The sequence below is a fragment of the Staurois parvus genome, unplaced genomic scaffold (assembly GCF_062004578.1).
Source record: "Staurois parvus isolate SC_StPar_1 unplaced genomic scaffold, SC_StPar_1.0 ptg001265l, whole genome shotgun sequence".
Lineage (NCBI taxonomy): Eukaryota > Metazoa > Chordata > Amphibia > Anura > Ranidae > Staurois > Staurois parvus.
Window position 1 is genome coordinate 428,752 of NW_028319061.1, and position 11,249 is coordinate 440,000.

At 39.7% G+C, this 11,249-nt stretch overlaps 1 pseudogene; it reads right to left on the reverse strand.

Moving 5' to 3' along the window:
* Positions 1-683: 683 nt before the first annotated feature.
* On the reverse strand, positions 684-776 carry LOC149437715 (U2 spliceosomal RNA; annotated as a pseudogene).
* Positions 777-11,249: the final 10,473 nt, after the last annotated feature.

Genomic DNA, 11,249 nt, shown 5'->3' on the forward strand with positions numbered 1-11,249 from the left:
ATGGGAGAGTTCGCAATGAACTTGCGGAAGAGGGAGTCGGGTCCAGAGGTCTTCACTGCCTCCCAGTACCTTCTGCATACCTGTAGGGAGACAAAAGTGACAAAGAAAATACCTCTCATGAAGGACTGCACCGACAGGGTCTCTGCCTTGCTAAATCCTTGTTCAAGGATCATTTTCTTCCCAAAGACTTCCGGGGTCATGTCCGGGATTCTGCCGCCCACTTCTTTCAGCCGCAGCACGACTGTCTGCTTCATCCAGGGCTCCAGGGGAGGGAGACCGTCTGCAGGGCCGGAGCGATCTGAGGTGGAGGTGGAGGCGGAGGGGGCTTCTCCCGGGGTCTTGGCGGGGGCGGCGTTCTGTGGCTTCTTCGTAGTTTGCTTCTTCCCCATCTTGTCGCAGAGGAGTTCTCAGGAGGGCTTCCCAGAGATCTTGATCGGATTCCTTCTCCTTCTTCTTCCTCGGCGGCTTCACTCTCGCTTAGCCTTTGAAAAGGCTATTGAGCGTCTACTGCCCGGAGGTAGTAACGCAGAGTGAACAAGGGGGGGGAAGATCACAAACTCGTTCTGTGTGGGGGCTAAGCCTCAAACCCAATAGCAGCAAGCAGGTGAAGCCGAATTTAATCGACGATCCTACAAGGCCGAGAAGAGGGTACCCCACACAGACCAAATGGCTGGGATAGATGAAAGTGGTTCTCAACGTCCTAGCTGGAAGCAGGGACACCCCTAAAGGCAAGGTCGATACTACACTTGATCTTAGCCAAAAGGCCGAGAAGCGATCCGGCTGACTCATGGATCAGTGGGACCTGTGGGGAAGGGGCACAGCTACAATCTGAGTGGGTACAGCCCACCCCATCACCCCCCTAGATCCAGCCATGCTTTTTAAACTCGGTGTTGTCATCGCTTGATCTCCGTGCTTCTTTATGAAATGCAGACAGATCATGCCTGGTGGGGTGCTGCACATAGCATCCTGAAAACATCACAGCACCCCACCCCAGTAGTCCTCCCAATAGCTCTCAGATCTGTTGAAAGTAGTGGGCTGGCTCTTGAGAGGAGCTAAATTAATAGCAAAATACATTGATGGGTGGAGTCAGTGTGGAGGAGCGGGTGTGCCTGGTCAGGATGTATTTGCATGCAGGCCACCTTAGGTAACGCCCACATGTGATGGTGAACCTCCATGATGGAAATAACTAAAATCCAAAGGATGAAAGGGACAATCAGGCTGGAGGTGATGCAGGATTCTACTTCCCCCTCGCACACTATGGCCCCCATGACCCCCCTAACACCACTGCAAACACCCCTCCCCATCCCCCAGAGAGAAGGCGAGAGACTCACCATCACAGCAGCTCCATTCCCAGAGTCTCACGGCCTCCTCACTTCGCTCTGCCACCCAGCCCCAGTTCCCAGGAGAACCAGCGCCCCTACCTTGGGGGGGAGCCACCTCCCTGAAAAATGCCTTCTTTGCCTCTCAACAAATACACCTCTTGTATTGTACTCTATAAATACAACTCCAGTCTGTGCTGGTCAGGATGCCTCAGCATTACCATGAATGATCAGCCAATAAGAATGAAAACCAGGAGAATTGCAGACGTTATGTTCCCACAAGCCAATGTTTCTGGTCTGCAGTGAAGCCTACATTTCTTTGGACAGCATTGCCCAGGTTTCCAAATTTTGTGATTCTCCACAAATCATGGATTTCCATCTCCATAACAAGTTCAATAATGCAGAATTGTTTGATTTTATTTATCCTTAATTATCGCTCATCAATACCATGAGGAGAGTGATAGCTGAGCCGGGGATGTGGTTCACCTCCACGTTGTTCCTCCTCCGTTGTGTGAAGAGGTGTGAAGAACCGTGTGAGGACCTTCATCATCATCTCTGTTTCAGTTGCTGTGGTTGGGGTCTAATGCCCGGCACTGTGCAATTACTGTGCATTTCTGACTCGCTAACATTTTCCAGCAGTTACGGAAATGCCTGAGTACACGACATATGTCAGGAAGTGGCAAATCACACATCCACCGCAGTGCTATTCTAACAATATACCTGTTTGTGAACGAAGAACAAACAATGTTAATTTCTCCAGAAGTCTGAAAGTGACTAATGTCAGGAATCTATGTATTATTGTGTGGTCTAGTCATGGTTCTAGTCATGGTGGGCCGCCTATGGTCAGAGTTCTCTTGTGGTCCATGCATGAAATGTATTTTGTTATGGTCCAACCATGGACTGTATTATCGAATGGTCCATCCTTGGACTCTATTATGATATTAAACATCCATGGACTATATGATCTTGAGGTCCATCCATGGTCTGTACTATCTTAAGATCCATCCATGGACTGTATTATCTTGTGGTATTTCCATGGCCTATAAGATTTTGTGGTCCATCCATAGTCTGTACTATCTTAATATCCATTCATGGACTGTATTATGTTATGGAAGATCAGTTGACTGAATTATCTTGGTGTCCGCCCATGGGACTGTATAATCTTGTGGTATTTCTTTGGACTATAAGATTTTGTGGTCCATTCATGGTCTGTACTATCTTAAGATCCATCCATGGACTGTATTATGTTATGGAAGATCAATGACTGAATTTTTTTCTTGTCCACCATGGGACTGTATTATCTTGTGGTCTTTCTACGGGCTATAAGATTTTGTGGTCCATCCATGGTCTATACAACCTAAGATCCATTCATGGACTGTATCATGTTATGGAAGGTCAGTTGACTGAATTATCTTGGTGTCCGCCCATGGGACTGTATTATCTTGTGGTCTTTCCATGTTATCTTGTGGTCTTCCATCTTATCTTGTAGTCCATCAATGGTCTGTACTATCCTGTGGTTCATGGACTGTATCATGTTATGGAAGATCCATTGTAAGCTCCAAGGAGCAGGGCCCTCGAACCCCTCGTGTATCGCATTGTATTGGTATTGTTCTGTCACATGTACTGTCCCCCACTATAATGTACAGCGCTGAGCGAACTGTTGGCGCTTTATAAATACTGTATAATAATAATAATAATAATCCATTGACTGTATTATCTTGTCTCTCGTTGTTTTATTCCTGGACTATATATTCTTGTGGTTCACCTATGATCAGTGTTCTCTTGTGGCCTATCCATGAAATGTAATACCTAATGGTCTTCTGTATTCATAGACTGTAATATGTTATGGAACAGCCATGGACTGTATTATCTTGTTAATCTATGGACTGTATTATCTTGTTGTTTATCTATGGACTGTATTATCTTGTTTATCTATGGACTGTATTATCTTGTTGTTTATCTATGGACTGTATTATCTTGTTGTTTATCTATGGACTGTATCATCTTGTTGTTTATCTATGGACTGTATCATCTTGTTTATCTATGGACTGTATCATCTTGTTTATCTATGGACTGTATCATCTTGTTTATCTATGGACTGTATCATCTTGCTGTCTATCTATGGACTGTATTATCTTGTTTATCTATGAACTGTATCATCTTGTTTATCTATGGACTGTATCATCTTGTTGTTCATCTATGGACTGTATCATCTTGTTGTCTATCTGTGGACTGTATCATCTTGTTGTTTATCCATGGACTGTATCATCTTGTTTATCTATGGACTGTATCATCTTGTTGTTTATCTATGGACTGTATCATCTTGTTGTTTATCTATGGACTGTATTATCATCTTGTTTATCTATGGACTGTATCATCTTGTTTATCTATGGACTGTATCATCTTGTTGTTTATCTATGGACTGTATCATCTTGTTGTTTATCTATGGACTGTATCATCTTGTTGTTTATCTATGGACTGAATCATCTTGTTTATCTATGGACTGTATCATCTTGTTGTTTATCTATGGACTGTATCATCTTGTTGTTTATCTGTGGACTGTATCATCTTGTTCATCTATGGACTGTATCATCTTGTTTATCTATGGACTGTATCATCTTGTTTATCTATGGACTGTATCATCTTGTTGTTTATCTATGGACTGTATCATCTTGTTGTTTATCTGTGGACTGTATCATCTTGTTCATCTATGGACTGTATCATCTTGTTGTTTATCTATGGACTGTATCATCTTGTTGTTCATCTATGGACTGTATCATCTTGTTTATCTATGGACTGTATCATCTTGTTGTTCATCTATGGACTGTATCATCTTGTTGTTCATCTATGGACTGTATCATCTTGTTGTTTATCTATGGACTGTATCATCTTGTTTATCTATGGACTGTATCATCTTGTTTATCTATGGACTGTATCATCTTGTTGTTCATCTATGGACTGTATCATCTTGTTGTTTATCTATGGACTGTATCATCTTGTTTATCTATGGACTGTATCATCTTGTTTATCTATGGACTGTATCATCTTGTTGTTTATCTATGGACTGTATCATCTTGTTGTTTATCTATGGACTGTATTATCTTGTGGTTCCATTATTTTATTCATAGACTGAGTATTCTTGTGCTCTACCTATGGTTAGTGTTTCTTTGTGTTCCACCCGTGGTCTGTATTATCGTATGGTACATCTGTGGACTGTATTATGTTACAGAACACGCATGGATTGTTATATCTTGGTGCCCATTCATGGACTGCAAATTCATGCTGCCAGGGATTGGTCAGTTTTATCCAGTATACATGGACAGAGGGGTGACGGTGGATGTGGTATACTTGGAGATCATATCCCCATGTATAATACATAAGGGGGGATATGATCTCCATGTATAATACATAAGGGGGGGATATGATCTCCATGTATAATACATAAGGGGGGGATATGATCTCCATGTATAATACATAAGGGGGATATGATCTCCATGTATAATACATAAGGGGGGATATGATCTCCTTGTATAATACATAAGGGGGGATATGATCTCCATGTATAATACATAAGGGGGGGGATATGATCTTCATGTATAATACATAAGGGGGGATATGATCTCCATGTATAATACATAAGGGGTATATGATCTCCATGTATAATACATAAGGGGGGGGATATGATCTCCATGTATATTACATAAGGGGGGGATATGATCTCCATGTATAATACATAAGGGGGATATGATCTCCATGTATAATACATAAAGGGGGATATGATCTCCATGTATAATACATAGGGGGGGATATGATCTCCATGTATAATACATAAGGGGGGATATTATCTCCATGTATAATACATAGGGGGGATATGATCTCCATGTATAATACAAAAGGGGGGATATGATCTCCATGTATAATACAAAAGGGGGGATATGATCTCCATGTATAATACAAAAGGGGGGATATGATCTCCATGTATAATACAAAAGGGGGGATATGATCTCCATGTATAATACAAAAGGGGGGATATGATCTCCATGTATAATACAAAAGGGGGGATATGATCTCCATGTATAATACAAAAGGGGGGATATGATCTCCATGTATAATACATAAGGGGGATATGATCTCCATGTATAATACATAAGGGGGGTATATGATCTCCATGTATATTACATAAGGGGGGTATATGATCTCCATGTATATTACATAAGGGGGGTATATGATCTCCATGTATATTATATAAGGGGGGATATGATCACCATGTATAATACATAAGGGGGGATATGATCTCCATGTATAATACATAAGGGGGATATGATCTCCATGTATAATACATAAGGGGGATATGATCTCCATGTATAATACATAAGGGGGGATATGATCTCCATGTATAATACATAAGGGGGGATATGATCTCCATGTATATTACATAAGGGGGGGATATGATCTCCATGTATAATACATAAGGGGGGATATGATCACCATGTATAATACATAAGGGGGGATATGATCTCCATGTATAATACATAAGGGGGGATATGATCACCATGTATAATACATAAGGGGGGATATGATCTCCATGTATAATAAATAAGGGGGGATATGATCTCCATGTATAATACATAAGGGGGGGTATGATCTCCATGTATAATACATAAGGGGGATATGATCTCCATGTTTAATACATAAGGGGGGATATGATCTCCATGAATAATACAAAAGGGGGGATATGATCTCCATGTATAATACAAAAGGGGGGATATGATCTCCATGTATAATACAAAAGGGGGGATATGATCTCCATGTATAATATATAAGGGGGGATATGATCTCCATGTATAATACATAAGGGGGGATATGATCTCCATGAATAATACAAAAGGGGGGATATGATCTCCATGTATAATACAAAAGGGGGGATATGATCTCCATGTATAATATATAAGGGGGGATATGATCTCCATGTATATTACATAAGGGGGGGATATGATCTCCATGTATAATACATAAGGGGGGGATATGATCTCCATGTATAATACAAAAGGGGGGATATGATCTCCATGTATAATACAAAAGGGGGGATATGATCTCCATGTATAATACAAAAGGGGGGATATGATCTCCATGTATAATACAAAAGGGGGGATATGATCTCCATGTATAATACAAAAGGGGGGATATGATCTCCATGTATAATACAAAAGGGGGGATATGATCTCCATGTATAATACAAAAGGGGGGATATGATCTCCATGTATAATACATAAGGGGGATATGATCTCCATGTATAATACATAAGGGGGGTATATGATCTCCATGTATATTACATAAGGGGGGTATATGATCTCCATGTATATTACATAAGGGGGGTATATGATCTCCATGTATATTATATAAGGGGGGATATGATCACCATGTATAATACATAAGGGGGGATATGATCTCCATGTATAATACATAAGGGGGATATGATCTCCATGTATAATACATAAGGGGGATATGATCTCCATGTATAATACATAAGGGGGGATATGATCTCCATGTATAATACATAAGGGGGGATATGATCTCCATGTATATTACATAAGGGGGGGATATGATCTCCATGTATAATACATAAGGGGGGATATGATCACCATGTATAATACATAAGGGGGGATATGATCTCCATGTATAATACATAAGGGGGGATATGATCACCATGTATAATACATAAGGGGGGATATGATCTCCATGTATAATAAATAAGGGGGGATATGATCTCCATGTATAATACATAAGGGGGGGTATGATCTCCATGTATAATACATAAGGGGGATATGATCTCCATGTTTAATACATAAGGGGGGATATGATCTCCATGAATAATACAAAAGGGGGGATATGATCTCCATGTATAATACAAAAGGGGGGATATGATCTCCATGTATAATACAAAAGGGGGGATATGATCTCCATGTATAATATATAAGGGGGGATATGATCTCCATGTATAATACATAAGGGGGGATATGATCTCCATGAATAATACAAAAGGGGGGATATGATCTCCATGTATAATACAAAAGGGGGGATATGATCTCCATGTATAATATATAAGGGGGGATATGATCTCCATGTATATTACATAAGGGGGGGATATGATCTCCATGTATAATACATAAGGGGGGGATATGATCTCCATGTATAATACATAAGGGGGGATATGATCTCCATGTATAATACATAAGGGGGGGGGGGGATATGATCACCATGTATAATACATAAGGGGGATATGATCACCATGTATAATACATAAGGGGGATATGATCTCCATGTATAATACATAAGGGGGGATATGATCTCCATGTATAATACATAAGGGGGGATATGATCTCCATGTATAATACATAAGGGGGGGGGGGATATGATCTCCATGTATAATACATAAGGGGGGGATATGATCTCCATGTATAATACATAAGGGGGATATGATCTCCATGTATAATACATAAGGGGGGATATGATCTCCATGTATAATACATAAGGGGGGATATGATCTCCATGTGTAATACATAAGGGGGGATATGATCTCCATGTATAATACATAAGGGGGGATATGATCTCCATGTATAATACATAAGGAGGGATATGATCTCCATGTATAATACATAAGGGGGGATATGATCTCCATGTATAATACATAAGGGGGATATGATCTCCATGTATAATACATAAGGGGGATATGATCTCCATGTATAATACAAAATTGCTTAGAGATATCGGAGAATCAACTCCACCCCAGAGATGTGGTACCAGAGCACCTAGTGTAGCCAGACAAAAGGTAAAGGTCCATCCAGTTCAACAATTAAAAAAAAAAATTATAATCCTACACCCACAGTTGATCCAGAGGAAGGCAGAAAAACCTTTCCATGTTTGGAGATTCTAGGTACCAAAGTATGGTGGATTTATTTAAAAAAAATGATGCAATGGCCTCGCCTCTGGTGGTACCACCAGTAGGGTAAAATGACTGAAAATGGATACACAACACCCAAGGCCCCAAAACACCAATGGGATCTAGAGAAGGAAAATGCCAACGCAGATCCCATAAACCTCAAATGATGATAATATCAGGAATAAGTCGTCGGGGTCCATTTCTTGGGTTAGAGGTTGGGGGGTCTCCAGGGACCGTTCACATCAGAAGTCGAAGGATACGTTGCATTGTAGGGTATACACTGGCCCTTTAAAGGTTTGTGAAAAATTTCTGTCAGAGAAATCGAAAATGAAACCCACGTTGAGTCACCTAAAGAGCTAAAACATGAACATAAACCACAGAATTGCTACTCACTGAGGTCCTCAAAGGAGCTCCCGTCAGTCATTGAACCTCATAGCCGTCTGAGGGCATCAGATGTTCCACATGGACCTTCTTCTCCAAGGTGGGCCTGGAGCTAAGATCTCCTCCCGTACTGACCACCCACATCCCTGAATAGATGATTTCCCGACATTCCGACATTGTGGATTTGTATACAAACATCCTGGACAGGTAATATAGAAAATATTTATTTACATGACACTTTGAGGACATTTTTGTTTTTTACTTTCTTGGTGGAACACAAATATGGCGAACCGAGTCCTACGCCGAAGGGCAAATAGGTTCCTAATACGGGAATCCGGCTTTTTTTTTTTTAAGGGGTAGTTGATATTTCAGCTGATACTGGATACATTGTTACAACTCGGACAGTGAGGAGTACGGCGCAACATTGAGGCTCCATTCACATCTTCCAGCAGGAGAAACTTCAGGCACAGCAGAGCAAACACGGGCCCACAATGGAAATACCTTCACCTGTAAGATGAGGGAACTTCCAAAAACTTTTGTCAGATTTGGTTCGGCCAAACTTTTTAAAAAAAATTTTTTGAACCTAAAAAATTTGGAATTTCAAAGTTGAAAATTGAACGCTAAACCGGGCTACATTTTTTTTTTTCACAGCAGCCTATCGTTCAAAATTGTTGGTTGAATTGGATGGACTTGTGGGGGGTTTTTTTTCGACCAGATATGTAACTATGTAACAACATGGTTGGGTAATGCAGGCCATACATGATTCAGATTCCCAACGATTTTTTGTCCGAAAGTTGAAAAAGTTGTTCGCTCGGTAATCCGACGGCGCCATCAATGATTTTGAAAATCAGCCGACTGAGTCATAAAGTTCACCCCGTATAATGCAGGCCATAGACGATTTGTTTATCGGCTGATTTCTCATCCAAAAAAACAAAACATCATTCGTTCTGTAAACCGATGTTGCCACCAATGATTGCGAAAATCGGCCGTTTTTCACGAATTTTCCAGCATGACTGATAAACGAAATGAGGAGGAACCGCGAAAATCGGCTAATTAGTCTTTCGGACGAAAAATCGACCGATAAACAAACCGTCTATGGCCTGCAACAGGCTACACTTCTGTTCCTTCCAGGTCGCGGCTCATGCACATAATCTTTTCGGAAAAGCGATCGTACAATTTGACCATCATTGAGTCAAAAATCGGTCGTTTTTCACAAATTTTCCAACATGCCCGATCACCGAAAAGGAGAGGAACCACGAAAATCGGCTGATGCCATTGACCCCACTAACAGAGCGAAAATCGGCCGATTATTCTTAGGTCCGATTTTCAGATGAAAAATTGGTTGAATTTAAACCCATGTATGGCCGACCTTATGCAGGCCATACATGGTTTGAATTCTGAACGATTTTCCTACAAAAATCGGACCTAAGAATAATCGATGATTTTCACTCTACTAGTGGGTCAATGGCACCGGCCGATTTTCGCTCTGTTAGTGGGGTTAATGGCACCGGCCGATTTACGTGGTTCTTCCTGATATCGTTTATCAAGCATGTTGGAAAATTCATGAAAAACAACTGATTTTTGAAATCATTGGTGGCACCATCGGACTACAGAACGTACGACGTTTTGATTTTCAGACAAAAAATCATTCAGAATTCAACCCGTGTATGGCCTGCATTAGTCATGACAGCACTGATTGGCAAGATGATTGGGCAAAAAAAAAACAGCCTGAGATTTGTCCTTTAAAAACTCTTCCAGGGGTACAAAGGTAGATGCAGGGGATCCAGCGGGATTTGGTCCCCACATGGAAGAGAAATATGTTAAAAATACATACTTAATATATTCTTCCCAGTTATACTGACATTTATTTCAAATATTACAATTTTGGTCATATCCAATATATTTAAAAAATATATTTTAATATATTTGTGAATATATTATTAAAAATGTTATTCAGAACACGCGCTGCAATATATATAAAGTGTCATTTGGAATGCATTTACAAGTATATTTAAAAAGCTTTGTTTAAATTCATTTTTTTTAGAAATATCTGGAAAATATATTTTTAAATATACGCCTTTGGAAAATACATTTTAATTTACATTTTTTGAATACGTGTTAAAATATATTCATTTAGGCCAATATATTGTAAATAGATGTCGCATGTATAATTTTTTTTTTCTAAATATATTGAAAATATATTTCTCTTCCATAAGGGTCCCAAAAGCTTTTTGGGAATTCGAATCACTATAAGTAACACTGAAATTTGGATTTGGCTCAGGACATCCAACTTCAAGAAATTCAGTTTAAATTTACTGCCATCCGAATTTCAACATCAACTCTTCACCTGAAATGCTACACATCATGGGGCCTATGGAAATGAATAATATTACAGCAACCCACATGGAAGAAAAATATATTTGAAATATATTTAAAAAATATTCTTCCCAAATATATTGACATATATTAGAAATGCTACAATTCCGACCACATTCAATATATTTAAAAACATATTTATATATATAAAGCTGAGCATACCCTTTGGCGCTATATAAATACTGTATAATAATAATATATATATATATATATATATACATAAACACACATAT